Raw genomic sequence first — 20141 nt, 5'->3', positions numbered from 1 at the left:
ATCTGTCCGCCTGCCTCCCGGCCTGCACCAGCTTACCTGCATCCGCAGCTCAGCCATCCCTGAGGGACATCCTTCCAGTTCCGGTATCTGCTTCTGCTGGACCCTGCATCAGGCCCTCCTACCCACTGCGCTCAGGAGACCACTGTTCCCACTTCCAGCTCCTGAACCAGCGTTTAAGAGAGGTCTCCTTCTACCAGTCAGGCTCAACTACCAGGTACCTAACACAGTCCCTATTGCGTTCGTAACTTGGGGACTTCCTTTAGTGCATTTTATATATATATATATATTATAGATCAGAGCAAATTTAGGGACAAATGAGGAGGAAAGAGGGACAGAGGGACTTTTGTTCCAAATCAGGGACAATCCTTCAAAATCAGGGACAGTTGGGAGGTATGCTCTGATTGGACAGTCAAGAAGCGGCAGCAGGCTGATGTAATTTCTCTGCTTTCACCTCTTTCACACCCTGCCAACCTCCCGCAGCATTTTTTACTGACAAAACATGGAAAATGTACTGGCGGAGAACATTTTTTTTTACTGGCAACCTGAGAAATTACAGAACTCCTATTTGAAAACGAACACAGTGAATATTTGAACAGTATAAACATGATATGGAAACACTGACAATACCTATAACAAAGTCATTTGCTTAAAAAGTCAACACAGCATGAAGTTATCAGCCCCTGGTGTTTACTGGCAGTTGTAAAAAAAAAAAAAAATCACAGATTTTTTACAAACTGTCAGTAAATTTACTGGCGGTTGGCAACCCTGGTCAGCACGTTCTGTGTCAGTCCATGTGAATGCCAAACCCCCTTATTGGCCCCGCCCTCTCCTAGTGTAATTGCTGCTGTATTAAATACAAGAGGCAGGGGGGGCAAGTCAATTTCGGGTAGTTTATGTTAGTTTATTTTAAGTATAGAGTAAAAGTCAAATAGCAGATGAGCCCGAAACTCATAAAAGTTAAATATTTACCTACCTATATAGATTTTTTTTTTCTTTTATTTTTTTACAGTGTTTTTATTTAGCGCGACACTTTAAAAAAAAAAAAAAAAAAAAGAGATCTCCGTCACCATGTTGCATGCTATATTTGCCTGACTGCCTTTTTTTTTTCTGTGCAGAGAACTTGCCAATGCGAAGATGGAAACTGAAAGCAAATATTTCAGATGTAAGTATCAGTTTCACTCTTCGTCATAAGTGGGGGAGAAGACAGAAACAGATCAAGTACATGAAAAAGGTAAGTAGCAAATTCTACAAGACCACAGGAATGGATATAGTGAGTAGTCAGTGGGGGGGGGGGGGCTGAACACAAGGCGATCGATTCATGGTGGAGTATAAGGGGCATGAATGGAGAGGAGCTGTGAGGTTCAGAAGAGGAGGAGGAGGTCCTGTGAAAATATCATTCCTGTTGAGACATGTGGAGACGAATGATTAGATACAGGTAAGTCATGGGACAATATTCCTAACCCTGATCTGAATTTAGTTATTACCTCTAGAAATAAAAATAATTTAGTTGCGATATCTGCATAGGAAACACTAACCCCCCCTCCCATAAACCACACAGCATGTGGAGAGCAGATTCACCCATGTGTCCTACATGCAAAGTTGAAGTTGGTGATGTCATAGCTCCCAACTGCCCCTGATTTCGAGGGACTGTCCCTGATTTGGAGCAATGTCCCTCTGTCCCTCATTCCTCCTCATTTGTCCCTCATTTTAGTCTGATCCTCATGATTGTATATAAAATGCACTTTTCATCTTTTAAAAAAGTGTTTCCCAGCGCTAAACCTTTCATCTGATTTGTAAATTGTTGCATTTGTACATTTTTAAAGCCAATATAAAGGAATAGTAGTGGTAAGTCCGTGTGGATTTAAAGTGGGGTTCCACCAAAAAAAAAAAAAAATACATGAAAAATCCTAAAAAAAAAATACAAAAAAAAGTGGATATTTTTTTTTTTTACTTACCTCTAAATGCCTGTTGCTAGGGGGTCCCTCGTAGTCTGCCTCTTCCTCTTGGGCTGGTGACATCACTTCCCCCTCGGCACAGGAAGGGCTCAGCTCTGTTCCCTCCCTCCTGTCAATCATCTGGGACCCATTACAGGTCCCAGGTGACTGGGCGGCCAACCACGGCGCCCGGCGGCGCTCGCGCATGCGCAGTGGGTGCCAGGCTGTGAAGCCACAGCCCGGCGCCCACAGTTGCAATGCCGGCGCCGCCGAACGGAGGGGGAGACGAGCGGGGCTTCGATCCCCCCCGCATCGCTGGACCCAGGGACAGGTAAGTGTCCAAAGAAAAGTCAGCAGCTGCAGTATTTGTAGCTGCTGCTTTAATTTTTTTTTTTTGATTGGAACTCCTCTTTAATTAACCTTTTTTTTTTTTGTTAATTCTCCTTTAAGGGGGTGTGGCAGGGGGCGTGTCCTATGCCTACATACATTTGCTAGTAGGTGTCCCTCATTCCCATCTCAAAATGTTGGGAGGTATGGGTGATGTTATACATATAGTATTGGAATGCCTGCACATTCTGAGTTTACGCTATATCACCAAAAGTATTGGGACACCTGCCTTTACATGAACTTTAATGGTGTCTTAGTCCGTAGGGTTCAATATTGAGTTGGCCCACCCTTTGCAGCTATAACAGCTTCAACTCCTCTGGGAAGGTTGTCCACAAGGTTTAGGAGTGTGTCTATGGGAATGTTTGACCATTCTTCCAGAAGAACATTTGTGAGGTCAGCTACTGATGTTGGACGAGAAGGCCTGGCTCACAGTCTCCACTCTAATTCATCCCAAAGGTGTTCTATCAGGTTGAGGTCAGGACTCAGGCCAGTCAAGTTCCTCCACCCCAAACTTATCTATCAGGTTGAGGTCAGGACTCAGGCCAGTCAAGTTCCTCCACCTCAAACGCTCATCCATGTCATTGTGGACCTCACTTTGTGCACTGGTGCCACCCTTTGCAGCTATAACAGCTTCAAATCTTCTGGAAAGGCCGTCCACAAGGTTTAGGAGTTTGTCTACATAAAAACTCGCTCATCCATGTCTTTATAGACCTTGCTTTGTGCATTGGTGTGCAGTCATGTTGGAACAGGAAGGGGCCATCCCCAAACTGTTCCCACAAAGTTGGGAGCATGAAATTGTCCAAAATGTCTTGGTATTCTGACGCCTTATAAGTTCCCTTCACTGGAACTAAGGGGCCAAACCCAACCCCTGAAAAACAACCCCCACACCATAATCCCCCTCCACCAAATGATTTGGACCAGTGCACAAAGCAAGGTCCATAAAGACATAGATGAGCGAGTTTGGGGTGGAGGAACATGATTGGCCTGCACAGAGTCCTGACCTCAACCCGATAGAACACCTTTGGGATGAATTGGAGCGGAGCCCCTACAACTGCGTGCAATGTACACGGTTGCGGAGTGGTAGTGCAGCGATCAGGGCGGGAGGGATTACACACTCGTTGCTTTTGCCGGGCATAGCGCCCGCTGAGTGTGACCCATTCAAGTGAATCGGGCCGCTCTGCAAGTGCCCCTACAACGGCGTGGAATGTACACGGCTGCGGAGTGGTACTGAGGAGATCAGGGCACGGGAGGGATTACACACCCTGTCGCTTTTGGCGGGCATGGCGCTCGCTGAGTGTGACCCATTCAGGTGAATCGGGCCGCTCTGCAAGTGCCCCTACAACTGCATGCAATGTACATGTTTGCGGAGTGGTAGTGTGGCAATCAGGGCCGATTTAAACCATTAATTGCATAGGGACGTGCTGTGTGTTCCTGTGCGAATTCACATGCTATCCAGGTTCCGTGCGATTTCAGCCGCTCATTTGACTTGACTGAAATTGCGCCGGACCGCAGCAGAAGTAGTGCATGCACTACAAAACACAGAGCAACCAGATCGCATGGCACGTCTGTACCATTTTATTTAGTGATGGCAAACGCACTTTTTTCCTGTGTTTCTGACCTGTGTTTGTTTTGTTTGTATTACACTAACACCCACTGCAGATCACAAGTGCAGTGCGTTTTTGAACACGGCTCATGAAACGCACACGGAACTTGGGCTTCCCGCGCCGCATTCTGGTGTGAATTGGCCCTCAAGGAGTTAAGGCTCTGTTCATATATATATATATATGCGAATTGGATGCGTTTAAACCGCATCCAATTCTCATTACATGTGAACCGGCAGCCTTCTCTATGGAGCTCGTTCACATATCTGCGGGCCGGCCGTGGTGCATTTTTAAAAAGAGTTTTTCAGTCCGGTTCAGGTGCGATTACAAAGCAAGTGTGAAGGAGGCCCCTATACAAAAAAAATAAAAAAATCAATAACATTGACCTGGAAAGACCCCAATCCTCCCAGTATCTCTATATGGTTAAGGTAATTATTCAAGTCATTCCTTTTAATTGACCTATTTAATTAGGGGTTGCTCAAAGAAATTCAATAGGACAGTAAGCATGGCTAACCTTACCCTCTTTGCAAGAACAACCTCTGTAGATATGCCCTCATCCCCTTACATTTCCTTACAAACAGTTATGCATTATAAAATGAATTATCGCAATATAGTCATCTCCTCTAGGGATACATAATTATATACCTATACTAATATATATGTCGTCCAAGACACTAGAATGACAAGGTCATAATCTTTTTATCATGCACAGTATATTATAATTGAATCTGCATTTTTGTCATGTGTTGTGGACTGTTCACAAGCCAAATGGGGTTGATTTACTAAAGGTAAAGAGACTGTTCACTTTGCAAAAGCATTCGCTCCGGAGCTTAGTAAAGGAGGTGAAGCTCCACTTTGCAAAGAATACCCAATCGCGTGCAAGGAACATAAAAAAAAACGGCATTTTTGCTTGCACATGATTGGATGTTAGAAGTCAGCATAATTTCCTCTCATTTACTAAGCTCTGGTGCAACTGCCCTTGCAGAGTGAACAATCTATTTGCCTTTAGGAAGTCAACCCCATTGTCTTGTAGCATGCTTGATTCACTTGACGTCTGTCCTAAAATAATTTACTTCGTACTGACACGGGGGTTGATTTACTAAAACTGGAAAGTGCAAAATCCGGTGCAGCTCTGCATGGGAGCCAATCAGCTTCTCACTTCAGCTTGTCCAATGAAGCTTTGACAATAAAACCTGGAAGCTGATTGGTTTCTATGCAGAGCTGCACCAGATTTTGCCCCCTCCAGTTTTAGTAAATCATCCCCCATTGTATTCCTATTGTAAACGTTATCTAAACTGGTGAAAAAGGGCGAGTTTAAAGCAAGGGTAACCTTGGCATGCCAGCTGTGATGAAACTACAAATCCCATCATGGTACTTTCTCTGGAAGTCATGCCGGTAGCAGGTGTCAGAGTTTTGCAATGCCTCATGGGACTTGTAGTTTCACCGCAGCAGAAGTGTGGAGGTTGCCTACCCCTTCTCTGGTGGTTGGCTCTACCAGGGATATTGTTAAAGCGGAGTTCCGCCTGGGGTAAAAAAAAATTAAGAGTCAGCAGCTACACATACTGGAGCTGCTGACTTTTAAATATAAGGACACTCACCTGTCCAGAGAGCCCACGGTGTGGGCACCCGAAGCCGACCCATCCCTTGGCTCCAGGTGCAGGCGCCGGCATCATTACTAAGGGAAACAGGAAGTGACAGCCTGTTTCCTACTGCGCATGCGCGAACGCGCTGCGCGTTCTGAATGGTCCCTGCTGTCTTCTGAGACCTGTGTGTCCTCCAGAAGGCAGTGGGGGGGGGGGGCAGGGGCGGGACATGGTGTAGTTCGGAGATCTTTCTCCGGAAGTGGGAGCAGATACTTGGCATTGGCAGGTATCCGCTCCCCCCTGAAAGGTGCCAAATGTGACACCGGAGGCGGGGGAGGAATCCGATCCGCTGAAGTTCCATTTCTGTGTGGAAGTCCGCTTTAACATCAATATAATTTCAGCAATGTATTTTACAAGTTACATTCAGCAAACTAGAACATTTACCGGTAACTGACAAATTACAATTGGATTGTACAGTTTATGGCTTGACGCTTGTACTGTAAGTAGAGTTCAACTAGACAAAAGCAAACTGACTTGTAAATCTGCAAATGTGATGAATTAAATAAAAATCAGCATGTTCCATGAGATATGTGACTTGCAACTTGTCAATGCGGTGTCAGCAGGTTGAAAGAAACTTGCACTGATTTACTTCTAGCCGTGAAACCGAATGCTAAAATACAGGACTGTATCATATTTGGAAAAAAAATTAAAAAATGAAATTTTTTTAATTTGATAGAACTGAATTGTAACATGTATTGTCATCGTATAATTCTACCCATGATGGTGGCAGGCAGTCAATGTAGCCTTTAAGCTCAGTTCGCTTACATGGATGAGCATTTTTAGCATCCTGTCCCATTTTTTATATAATTATTGCAGGAGAAAAAAAAAAAAAAAAAAAGAAGCAAAAGTATACTTACTCTTGTCACATCTTATAATAATGCTAAGTTGCAGGTATTGGACACTTGTGTCGAATGCTTTCTCCCTTTCTGCATGCTGTGGTTCCTCCCATCGCCACCTGCAAGGGCATCCCATCCATTAAGGGTGCACGGGCGCCGCTCTCTCTATCCACACTACCATAGCATGAATCTATCCACAGCCGCCGTGGCCATCCCCTATTTAAGCGTCCGGCCCCTTTCAGGACCCTGGGTGCGTGAATTACAGTGGCGGGGTGTTTTTAGAAGCACCTGATTAGAGCCGTAGGCTCTAATAGGCTTCAAAATAGGGTGGATTCGTGGCGCAGAGCATTGCGCTCAGAACCCACCCAGGTGTGTTAGAAAAGCAAATGAATATTCGCTTTTCTAACACTGGATCGCCTCACCGCCAATCAGGAAGCACGGGTCTGATACCCGTAACTTGATTGGCTGAAAGGACAGGCGATCCTATTGGTCGCCTAGCAGGAGGAAAGAAGAGTCGCATGGCGGAAGCATGGAGGACACAGGAGCCGCCACCCGTCCCACAGCTCGCCTCTGCCTGACCCGCCGTCCACCCCACAGCTCGCCTCTGCCTGACCCGCCGCCCGTCCCACAGCTCGCTTCTGCCTGACCCGCCCCTCGTCCCACAGCTCGCCGCTGCCTGACCCACCGCCTGTCCCACCGCTCGCCTCTGCCTGACCCACCGCCCGTCCCACAGCTCGCCGCTGCGTGACCTGCCTCCCGTCCCACAGTTCGCCGCTGCGTGACCCGCCGCCCGTCCCACAGCTCGCCTCTGCCTGACCCACCGCCTGTCCCACAGCTCGCCTCTGCCTGACCCACTGCCCGTCCCACAGCTCGCCGCTGCGTGACCCGCCGCCCGTCCCACAGCTCGCCTCTGCCTGACCCACTGCCCGTCCCACAGTTCGCCGCTGCGTGACCCGCCGCCCGTCCCACAGCTCGCCTCTGCCTGACCCACCGCCTGTCCCACAGCTCGCCTCTGCCTGACCCACTGCCCGTCCCACAGCTCGCCGCTGCGTGACCCACAGCTCGCCGCTGCGTGACCCACCGCCCGTCCCGCAGCTTGCCGCTGCGTGACCCACCGCCTGTCCCACAGCTCGTTGCTGCGTGAGCCGCCGCTCGTCCCACAGCTCGCCGCCGTCACTCACTGCCTGACTCACTTGCACGATGGGGTAAGTGCCGGGCAGACAATGGGCAGGCGAGGGGGGGGTTTAGGGTTATGCTTATTAAGTGCCGCGGGGGTGGGGGGGGGGCTTGTGCTGGTTAGGTGCCAGTTGAGTGCCGCCGGGGAGTCACAGTGGCTGCAATTGATGGACACAATGTGGTTGCAATTGATGGGTCGCCACTGGCCATCTGCATCACTACAGAACACGCAGCCCAGCGGAAAGGAACACAGAGTGCTATAAAAGCCTTAGTTTTTCACAAATCTCTGCGGTTTCTTTACTAAAGACAAATAGACTGTGCACTTTGCACCCCGAAAACAATCTGGGGGGAGTGTTGGCTCTGCCTGGTGATCACATTTAGAGCTCAACCTCTAGGGGGTGAACCGTAGGGCCAGGAGGAGATTGGAGGGCCATAGCTATAGTGGCCATGGGGATGCAAGTTCTCCTAGTATGTGTAGGACAGGGGGGGAGGGTATCAGGAGGGTGGGGGAGGAGGGAGAGGCAGGGAAAGGGGAGGCGGGTGTAAATTGGGCAATAAGGGGCATCTACCGGGCAATGTATGATAGGAGGTATAGACTATTTTTTCCACTGGTGGTAGGGTGGAAAAACTTTTGTTCCTTTGTTTGCCTGATGTGTGTCACTAAAAAATCTCAAAAACAAAATGGGTAATGGTGCCTAGCCTAAATATAATTACTTATAATGTACGAGGTTTAAATGTGCCCATAAAAAGGGCGAATATAATAAGCAAATTAAAACACCTTAAAGCAGACATGGTACTGTTACAGGAGACACATTTCTCCCAGGGCTCGAATACTAGAATATTCTCTAAAGATCACCCGATATGGTATTATGGGGACTCTCCTATTAGTCAAGCCAAGGGAGTGGCCATAGGGTTCGCTAGGGGAGTGAGGTTTGATTAGAGGAGAGAAAGATGGATCCAGAAAGGCGCTACCTGTTTCTGAGAGGAAAATTAAATGGAGCCGAGTATTCCCTGGCGAACATCTATGGCCCTAATAAAAACCCCATTGGATATTTAATGGGGGTCATAGCGGAGTTTATGGAATTTAAGATAGGGGTGGCCATTATGGCAGGGGATTTTAACTTCTGGATGGAACCGAGGAAGGATAGTACGTCGCAGGTGCGGGAGACTGGAATGCGATGGAGGAATAAATTAAAAAAGAAATTGCACCAATATCAAATGGTGGATGTGTGGAGGTCGCAGCATACTAAGGCAAGAGACTACACATTCCACTCCCCCGTACATGGGACGTATTCCAGATTGGACTTTTTTCGATGGAGCATAGGCTGTTGGAGGCAGCGGTCAGTACGAATATTGGAATAATGACCTTCTTGGACCATGCGCCTGTGAGATTACAGCTAAAGTCAAAAGAGGCCCAAATAAGGAGCAATATGTGGACGCTAAACGAAGATCTATTACAAGATAAAGCAATAGAAAAGCGAATTAAAGAACTAGTGCAGTTTTTAGGATTAATAACACGGAGGGTATCTCAGAAGCTCTAGTGTGGGAAGCCCATAAGGCCTATATCAGGGGTATCCTGATTATGGCTGGCTCAGAGAGGAAGAAGAGAACTAAGGAGAATAAATCAGCCTTAATGGAAGAAATCCATAACTTAGAACAGTTGCATAAAACCACGAGAGATACAGAACTGTTATTAAAACTCAGCTGCAAAAGAGAGGCTATGAGAGATGTAATAGAACAGGAAACGTGAACGGCCTACAACCTAGTTAAGAGAGAAAGGTACCAATATGGGAACAAGCCTGGGAAACATCTGGCGAGGGTGTTAGAGAAAAAAAAAAACTGCTAATTACATTGAGAAAATACAACTAAGCACAGGGGAACCGGTACATAAAACAGTAGAAATTGCTAAGACTTTCCAAGAGTATTACAGTAGACTTTACTCAATAAACAAGCAGGGTACCAAATAAGAGGTAGAACGGAAACAGGAAAAAATAAAAGCCTTTCTTAAGGATACCCGATTAAAGAAAATCTCAGAGGATCAACTTAGACAGCTAGAAGCCCCTATAACAGAGGAGGAGATTATAAAAACCTTAAAAGAATCCCCGTCAGGGAAAAGTCCCGGACCCGATGGCCTGACGACCTTTTATTATAAAAAAATGTAGGGATATCTTAATCCCTAAAATGTGTTCCTACATGAATGGGATCGGGGACAAGTGGGAGATGCGTAGAGAGGCATTGGAAGTGGTTATTGCTGTCATCCCGAAAGAGAGGAACGATAGCATGTTATGCTCCAGTTATAGACCCATCTCACTCCTAAACTCGGAGACTAAGGTTTTTGTGAAAATCCTTGCCGGCAGGATGAAAATAATAATGCAGGACATAATACACCCAGACCAAGTAGGTTTCGTCCCAGGAAGGGAGGCGAGGGACAATGGAACTAGAACATTACTGGCAATACAGAAAATCAAAGATAGTAGGACCCCAGGACTACTCTTGTCAATCGATGCTGAGGAAGCTTTTGACAGAGTAGACTGGGGCTTTATGCAGAGTACTTGGGATGAAACGGGACTGGGAGCGAAAATGATCGGATGGATAAAGCCACTGTACAATAGACCTACAGCAAGGGTGAATGTAAACGGGACAGTTTCGGGACCGTTCAAAATGCACAATGGCTTCAGGCAGGGGTGTCCATCATCTCCCCTATTGTTTGTGTTGGCACTGGAACCCCTCCTGACGAGGATAAGGCAGAATACAGATATCAGGGGGATAAAAGTAGGTGAGGAAATCCAAAAAAAACGCAGCCTACGCGGACGACGTTTTATTTTACATAACATGTCCCATGATAACCCTCCAAAACCTAATGAAATCTTTGAAAGAGTATGGTGAGATTTCCATTTTCAAGATGAACCCGGCCAAGTCAGAAACCCTAACTTTTAATATACCAAAAAAAAAAAAGAAGTGCTTACCTTTCGAAAAGATTTTCCATTTGTCTGGGGTAAAAAAGAATTGAAATACCTAGGCGTCAAGATAACAACTTCTAGCGAGACACTATATCAGGTAAACTTCATCCCATTACTGAACGACATCAAAACAGAGTTAAATAAAAATACATCAGGACAACTATCCTGGGGGGAAGAATCAATATCTTTAAAATGGTTATCCTGCCTAAAATTATGTATAAGATGCAGATGATCCCAATCCCTCTACCACCGTTTTTTTTTTCAAAACAATACCATGTTTTTAAGGTTTGTACGGAGAAGGAAAAAATCACGAATAGTTGACACAGTTAATTAAGGACAAGGCGCGAGGGGGGTACCGGATATTAGAAATTATTATAATGCAATTATATTGTCACAAATAATAGAATGGGTAAAAAATAATAAGGAAAAGAGATGTGTTAAGATGGAATGCACAATAAGTATGGTCACATTGGGGAAAATAATATGGATCCCGGCACAATATAGGAATCTCAGTAAAGACACACACACTATCACGAGTAATGCACTAGAAATATGGGATAATATACATAAAAGGGAGAAGTGGGAATATAATTCACCTTTAACCTCCCTGGCGGTATGATTATTTCAGATTTTAGGTGCTGAAAGCGGTACCATTATTTTGCACAGAAATTTGGCGTTTTATATTGTAGGCCTGTAATTCTTAGGAATAGTTCACTTAAATCTGTCCAAACAAGAGTCTAGTAGACATCCCGGGTATGATAAAGTTTGAAAAACGAAATAAAAAATTATAATATAATAAATAACTATAAATAATTAAAACACATAATAATATAATAATAATAAAAATTATATAATAATGTAATCAAATCAAAAACACTGAAATTTGCTCAGTTCCAGAATTTTAGCTTTTATTACTTTTAGTGTTTGATGACGGATCTCCCCACAAATCACTATCGCTCAATTCTGCAAGTGATTATAATTTATTATCGCTTTTTTCTAGCTGGTCTAAAGCCACTTTTGATGTAAAGAGACAGTTTTGATTGCTATGGACAATCTCCAGTTTCCAGGCAGAAAGAACAGTTTTATATATATAAAACTGCATGCAGGACACTGGGCAGACCACTAGGGACAAAGGGGATGTGTAGTTATTTGATACAGTACTGTAATCTGTAAGATTACAGTATGCTGTATCTATACTGTGTGTTTCACTTTTGAATTTACCGCCGAACTCCGTCCCCGTGCGTCGCAACGCTCGCAGGGAACGGAGCTCGGCACTGTGAATCGAGCGAGACACAGCGGCTCGCCGATCACAGCGGAGAGACATCGCAGGAACCAGGGGACAAGGTAAGTAATCTCTTCCTGGATCCTGCGATGCAAGCCCGAATCTGGCTCGGGGATACCGCTTTTGGTATGTAAAATCCACCCCGAGCCAGACTCGGGAATACCGCCAGGGGGGTTAATACCATTGAAAAATACAGAATATTTCACACCAGGAATAGAGACACTGTTTGGTAACTGGATAATACAGGAGAATGCACAACTAAAAGATATAATGCAACAAGGTAAAATACACACTTCAGGAACTAAAAAATAAAAAGGAGCTGATGGCCATAGATGTATGGCGGTAAAGCCAATTGAAACACTTCATTGAGACTCTGCCCCTGCCCATTAGATCGGCAGACAATCTACTTCCTTTAGAGAAAATCTGTGTAGATAAAGAAAGGAAGAAGGTGATTTCTAGGATTTACAGAGTGCTGAACGACGGGACAGGGCCGGAGATACCACCATACATTGAGAAGTGGGAATTGGTAATATCAGTAAATAAGGCGGAGATCAGGCAAATATTTAGGCGGGTACACACTACTTCGGTCAATAGCAATATGATAGAGTTAAGCTATAAGTGCTTGGCCCGATGGTACATCACCCGCGATAAGGCACAAAATGTCAAAGTGAAAAATCACAATTATGTTGGCGAGGGTGCAAAGAAATTGGGACCATGTCCCACATTTGGTGGCATTGTCCTGAAATTAAAAAATACTGGGGGGAGATTAGGCAAATAATTAGAGAGATAACCAACAAAGAGGTCCCTGACGACCCGTGGGGCTGCCTATTCCACGGGATAAGAATGCCAACTAAGCAATATATAAGAACGTTGCTTCCACAGCTTTTAAACGCGGCTAAAAGCCTTATACCTAGACATTGGCAGGAAACAGAAAGGCCCACCATGAAGAACTGGTGTAATAAAATAAATGAAATCCAAAACTTATGCCCTATACACACGGTCGGATTTTCCGACGCAAAATGTGTGATAGGACCTTGTTGTCTGAAATTCCGACCGTGTGTAGGCTCCATCACACATTTTCCATCGGAATTTCCGACACACAAAGTTGGAGAGCAGGCTATAAAATTTTCCGACAACAAAATCCGTTGTCGGAAATTCCGATCGTGTGTACACAAATCCGACGCACAAAGTGCCACGCATGCTCAGAATAAATTAAGAGACGAAAGCTATTGGCTACTGCCCCGTTTATAGTCCCGACGTACGCGTTTTACGTCACCGCGTTCAGAACGATCGGATTTTCCGACAACTTTGTGCGACCGTGTGTATGCAAGACAAGTTTGAGCCAACATCCGTCGGAAAAAATTCCATGGGTTTTGTTGTCGGAATGTCCGATCAATGTCCGACCGTGTGTACAGGGCATTAGAATATCTAAGGTTCAGTGATGGACAGGGAATGGAGGACTTTGAAGAGAAATGGCGGGAATGGGTTGATTACAAGTTAACAATAAGATTTGCAGAAGTAATGGGAGCATAGGGTATAAACCAGGCATGTCCAAAGTCCGGCCCATGGGCCATTTGCGGCCCGCGACCCGGTTTTACGCGGCCCCCACTTGCAGTTTGCTTTTATCACTATTGTGGCCCCCACAGGGTATGCATGAGCCCGTTTTTTTAATATATATATATATATATATATATATATATATATATATTCTCTTATTCCCTGAGAAATCCTGAGCGCCTCTCACTGATAAGCTAGGGTGTGTTCCAAAGCCCGTTGGGAAGATGACAGCGCGCCGCACCAATAACAGACACTAATGCCGTGTACACACGGTCGGACTTTTCGTCTACAAAAGTCCGACAGCCTGTCCGACAGACTTTCGATGGACTTTTGTCGGACTTTTGGCGTACTTTTGGCGGACTTGCGGCAGACTTTCTTACGAACGGACTTGCCTACATACGATCACACAAAAGTCCGACGGATTCGTACGTGATGACGTACACCGGACTAAAATAAGGAAGTTCATAGCCAGTAGCCAATAGCTGCCCTAGCGTGGGTTTTTGCCCGTCGGACTAGCACACAGACGAGCGGATTTCTGGGTCCGGCGTAGTTACGACGTAAAGATTTGAAGCATGTTTCAAATCTAAAGTCCGTCAGATTTGCGGCTGGAAAAGTCTGCTGAAAGTCCGCTGAAAGTCCGGGGAAGCCCACACACGATCGGATTGTCAGCCAGCTTTAGTCCGTCGGCGTCCGTCAGACTTTTGTAGATGAAAAGTCCGACCGTGTGTACGTGGCATAAATCATTTTCACCGCTGCAGAGCTCTCAGTGACTGTGATTGGCGGCGGCGATTGGCGGCGGCGATTGGCTGCGCGCTGTCAGCATCCTAGTGGGCTCGGGCACATCGACTTGTGAACACGCCCGACGTCATCCCTGTGAGTGTCAGTGAGAGGCGCTCAGGGATTTCTCAGTGGATAAGATAAGTACCGTTCTAAGTTATATAAAGAGAGTATATGTAATATTTAAAAAAACTAAGCTCATCCTTGTGGGGGCCAGAGAAAAATATAAAAAAAAGCTCATCCTTGTGGGGGCAAGAGAGAAATATAAAAAAACAGCTCATCCTTGCCCTGATCGGAGCCTGGGGGCCACAGAAGAGATAAGGGCAAATTACAAGTGGGGCCCAGAGAGACCAAAAGAAAAAAAAAGAAGCTCATCCTTGCCCTGATCGGAGCCTGGGGGCCACCAAAGTGATAAAGGCCAGATTTCTCAGGGGATAAAGAAGAGGAAATATATATCCAAATAACTCATCCTCTTCACCACGCACAGCCACAAAAGGTAGGAGAATTCTTGTTGGGCAGTGTATTAGTGTATCGGACGAACACACTTAGACCAAAACCTCTGGCAATCTCTAAAATGGCGACTGTAAACAAGAGAAGGAAAGTTGACAGTGAGGGGCCGCCGCTTCCAGGACAAGTGGAAAGTTGAATATTTCTTCACTGAAATACGGAATCACTGTGCTTGTCTGATATGCCAAGAGACTGTGGCTGTTTATAAGGATTTTAATGTCAAGAGACACTACCAGTCGCGACATAGCACATACGACAAGCTAACAACTTGAAGCTGTTTTAATGACACAACAGCGATTTTTCACAAGAGCCCGTGAGTCAAATGAAAATGCCACAAAGGCGAGCTATGAGGTGGCAACGTTAATTGCTAAAAAAATTGCAAATCTTTTGCTGAGGGTGACTTTATCAAAGAATGCGTTATGAAAATGGTTGAGAATATCTGTCCCGAGATAAAGCAAGAGTTTGCCAACATTTGCCTGGCTCGTAACACTGTAGCAGGGAGAATTGAAGAGATTTCATCAGATATTAAAGTGGAGTTCCACCCACTTTTACAACTCTTCAACATCCCTCACTAAACTGTGCACTGTAAACGAATTGGATATTTTTTTATTTTTTTTCTCAGCACCTACTGTATATCTGCTGTATTCATTTTTTACTTCCTCCTCCCTGGCCGTGGCCCATCGCATCATTTCCTGTTTGCAATGCCTTCTGGGTAGGGGCGGCAACTTCCTCTGACGCTGCCGTTGCTGTGGAAACCTGACCTGAAACCTATTATACTGCTTGTGCTGCACTGAGCATGTGCGAGATCTGCAAGGATGAGATCCAGGAAGAAATACAGTCTGGCTTCAGATGCCCACACTTAAGATGGCCACGGCCTGCTGTAAGTTTATAAAATAACAAACTACTGCTATAAACTAACAAAACAGACCTTAGTTTACAGACTAACTTTACTAGAATACATTAAGCTTGTGTATTATAGGGGTATTTTTATTTAAAAATTATAATTTTGGCCGGAACACCACTTTAATGTCAGTTGGTCTAAATCAGTTATGAATATATTTGGACACAAGATGTATACTTGGTGTTATGTTCCTGTTCCAATTTTTTTTAACTTAAAAGTTGACGACCTTTATTATAATATGCAATGTACTTTACAATGTTCCTGACACATATTTCAGCTCCCTGGATTTTTTTTTCATCTGTCCTTCAGATATGAAAAGCAGAGTGATTTAACACCTGTTTAGATTTGTTATCCATGTGACGAAATGAAAAGTATGCCGTTTGCAATAAACTTTGCATAAAATATTTAATTTGCATTTCATTTTAATGGTTCAAAGAAAGTCAGGCAAAATAGTCGGCCCTCAGGCATGTTCACTTCATGAAATCTGGCCCTCTTTGAAAAAAGTTTGGACACCCCTGGTATAAACCATAGTAGAGGAAGCAATAAGATAGATACACCGAGGGAGAGGAGGAACAGTGGAAAAGAATAGGATAGATCTGGAGCGAGAAAGGTAAATGGGGAGGGAGAGGGATAGAGTGGGGGGGTGGGTTTAGGAGGGGGGGGGGGTAGGGGTCGGGAGTGGGGGTCTGTGTTAAGAATGTACAGTGGAACCTCGGATTACGAGCATAGTCCGTTCCAGGAGTATGCTCGTAATCCAATGTACTCGCATATCAAAGCGAGTTTTCCCACTGAAGTCAATGGAAACGAAAATAATTTGTTCCGCATTGACTTCAATGGGATGCAATACTGCATGCGGCCAGGGGCGGGGGGCACCGGAGAGCCTTGCGAACGGCCGAAAAGGCCCGAGGGACACTTCGGCAAACCTCGGAAAGACTCCGTTCACAAGCCTTTCCAAGGTTTGCCAAGGGCCAAGGTCAGCCGAACTGTCCTCGGGCCTTTCCGTGCATTTCCGAAAGACGCCGACTGGCGACTTTCGGCTCTGCTCGACTCCGGCGCCCCCCACCTCAGGCCAAAAGCGGTACCGCACCCCGCTTTTGGCCTGAATCCTGCTCGTTTTGCGAGACAACATTCGCAAATCGAGTTAGGATTTTTAGAAATACAGTGCTCGGGTCTGCGAAACGCTCGTTAACAGCGTTACTCGCAAACTGAGGTTCCACTGTATTAAGAAATCGTGTATACTGATGATACAGCGAGGTTGCATCCACACTTTGTGTTATAGTTTTGATTCAGGAAAAAAAAAAATCAATAAAGAAATTGAAATTAAAAAAAAAAAATGCTGTTTTTTTTTTGTTTTTTTTCTTGCGTGTGTATATAAACCACTGTTTTGTTTTTTTTGCAACAAGGCAATGTCATAATGTGAAACTTGCTTGTTTTTCTGGATGGAGGAAACTATTTTTTTGTTTTTCTCCAGGTTTTGCGATTTCCAGATTAGGGTCTGGAGAGTAGAGGCTTCAAAGAGATTTGGGTGGGAGAAGTCTCTACCCCTGTGCCCAGGTCTTAACTGACCAAGGCCCTAAAGCCTCGTACACACGGTCGGATTTTCCGACAGGAAATGTGTGATGTCAGGCTGTTGGCGGAAAATCCGACCGTTTGTACGCTCCATCGGACAATTGTTGTCAAATTTTCCGCAGACAAATGTTGGATGGCAGGCTTTAAAATTTTCCGCAGACAAATGTCTGTTGTCGGATTTTCTGAGTGTGTGTACACAAGTCCATCGGACAAAAGTCCAAAGTACAAACACGCATGCTCGGAAGCAAGGACGAGCCGGAAGCAATCGGTCTTGTAAACTAGCGTTCGTAATATAGAATTAACATTCGTGACGTGGTAAACTATGAAATATCGGAATGCAGCGCACAATTCTCTTCTTCTTTAATGGGATAATAATGAAGCTGCTTTGCTGGTGATTCTGATGGAGTTATGGCAAACGTACTTTAAAAGGCTTTTATTTTCTAGTGATATCAAGAATAATATTATTATGCTTTTTTTGGGGAGGCAAATTACCACAACACTATTATCCCGTAGTTTTTAAGATCAAAGATACAACTATGTTGGTGTCCCTTGTTAATTTTACATTGTATTTTTTTTTAATGTAACTGCCTACTACCAAACTGTCATCTGAAGTAAAACACATAGCCAAGTATTATTCTACACTATTTTTTTCTTGTGCATTAAAAAAATAAAGTAAATAAAATTAGACATGCTATCTGCCAATAGAAGTTAACCAAAAAGTGCATTCTATGCATCCAAAAATTATAAAAAATATATCAAATCATTATTCAACCACAAAATAAAATAAAAAGCCTCGTGTCCTGCTTCTTAATATAGGGGGTCAACAATGCCAAGATTTGGTGAAAGCAGGGGTCCGTCATCTGGAGATAATTCTTGAAAATCATCCGGATTATTCTCCTGGAGCTCCCGCAGCAAAGGGATATGACATAATTGGTCACGATTAATAAAGCAACCAATTTTTGGTCCAAGAAATCCTCCTCTTCCTGTTCCTGGACTGGACTGGACTTGGGTCAAAGCAATAACTCCAAGGCCCTGCCCTGTCCACAAAAACAATCAATCAATCATTCTGATTCCAATCTCTCCACCATGGCCAAGACCAAAGAGCTGTCCAGGAATGTCAGGCACAAGATTGTAGACCTACACAAGGCTGGACTTCTCTACAAGACCATCGCCAAGCAGCTTGGTGAGAGGGTGAAAACAGTTTGTGCAATTATTCGCAAATGGAAGAAACACAAAATAACTGTCAATCTCCCTCGGTCTGGGGCTTTATGCAAGATCTCACCTCGTGGAGTTTTAATGATCATGAGAATGGTGAGTAATCAGCCCAGAACTACATGGGAGAATCTTGTCAATGATCTCATGGCAGCTGGGACTATAGTCACTAAGAAAACAATTGGTAACACACTACGCCGTCAAGAACTGAAATCCTGCAATGCCTGCAAGGTCCCCCTGCTCAAGAAAGAACATGTACAGCCCCATCTGAAGTTTGCTAATGAACATCTGAATGATTCAGAGGAGAACTGGGTGAAAGTTTTGTGGTCAGATGAGACCATTATCAAGCTCTTTGGCATCAACTCAACTCACCATGTTTGGAGGAGGAGGAATGTTGCCTATGACCCCAAGAACACCATCTCCACCGTCAAACGTGGAGGTGGAAACATTATGCTTTGGGGTGTTTTTCTGCTAAGGGGACAGGACAACCTCACTGCATCAAGGGGACGATGGATGGGGCCATCTACCATCAAATGCTGTGTGAAAACCTCTTTCCCTCAGCCAGGGCATTGAAAATGGGTTGTGGATGGGTATTCCAGCATGACAATGACCCAATACACACGGCCAAGGCAACAAGGGAGTGGCTCAAGAAGAAGCACATTAAGGTCCTGGAGTGGCCTAGCCAGTCTCCAGATCTTAATCCCATAGAAAATATGTGGAGGGAGCTGAAGTTTCGCGTTACCAAACATCGAAACCTTAATGACTTGGAGAGGATCTGCAAAGAGGAGTGGGACAAAATTCCTCCTGAGATGTGTGCAAACCTGGTGGCCAACTACAAGAAACGTCTAACCTCTGTGATTGCCAACAAGGGTTTTACCACCAAGTACTAAGTCATGTTTTGCGAAGAGGTCAAATTCCTATTTCACTCATTAAATTGAAAATCAATGTATAACTTTTTTGAAATGCGTTTTTCTGGATATTTTTGTTGTTATTCTGTCTCTCACTGTTAAAATAAACCGACGATTAAAATTATAGACTGATCATTTCTTTGTCAGTGGGCAAACGTACAAAATCATCAGGGGTTCAAATACTTTTTTCCCTCACTGTATGTGTTAGAAATATCTTATAAATGGACAACTTTGTGTAAAAAAAAAAATGCATTTTCATTTTCTTCCACATTTTCTAAAAACTTGTGGAAAAGTATGACATGTTCAAAAGACTCATTATTTCTCATACAATATATTATTGGGGTGTTTGCTTTCCAAAACAAAATTGGGTAATTTTGTTGGCGTTTCCATTGTCCTGGTGCTCCAGGGCCTTCAAAAGTGTGATAGGTAGTCATGACATTAGATGTAATTTATGCTTATAGAACGCCTGAAGGTTCTATTTAAATGTTGGGCCTCTGTATGTGGCCATGCTGTGAAAAAATCCCACACATGTGGTATCGCCATACTTGGGAAGAGTAGCAGAATGTATTTTGGGGTGTAGTTGCAAGTATGCATATGACATTTTGTGAAAAAAAAAAAATATTAATTTTGCAAAGAATTGTGGGAAAAAATTACAACTTCAAAAAACTCACCATGCCTCTTACAAAATACTTTAGATAGTCTACTTTCCAAAAAGGGATAATTTGGGGGTATTTGTACTTTCCCGACTTGTTAGTGTCTCAAGAAATGAGAAAGGCCGTCAGTAGATCAGGCGTGATCAGGTATGATTCATTTTCAATGATTGGCGCCATAGATTGTAGACTCCATAACCTTCACAAAGACCAAATAATATACACAAATTTGGGTTGTTTT

General features: G+C 44.4%; 1 protein-coding gene across 3 annotated transcripts in view; it reads left to right on the top strand.

Moving 5' to 3' along the window:
• The first annotated feature begins 1060 nt into the window (after positions 1-1060).
• LOC141113951 (interferon regulatory factor 4-like) overlaps positions 1061-20141 on the top strand; it is a 52665-nt gene continuing 33584 nt past the window's right edge. The window contains exon 1 of one of the 3 annotated variants that reach the window (XM_073607329.1): positions 1061-1162. The gene's annotated coding sequence lies outside the window, so the exon portion shown is untranslated. Of the gene's footprint in view, positions 1232-1271; positions 1436-20141 lie in introns of those variants that run through there. The other 2 variants (XM_073607327.1, XM_073607328.1) reach the window with 2 other exon arrangements.

Source organism: Aquarana catesbeiana, linkage group LG12 (assembly GCF_042186555.1).
Source record: "Aquarana catesbeiana isolate 2022-GZ linkage group LG12, ASM4218655v1, whole genome shotgun sequence".
NCBI classification, from domain to species: Eukaryota; Metazoa; Chordata; class Amphibia; order Anura; family Ranidae; genus Aquarana; species Aquarana catesbeiana.
Note: the sequence above shows the minus strand (reverse complement) of the source record. Positions and strands in the feature narration are given on the sequence as shown.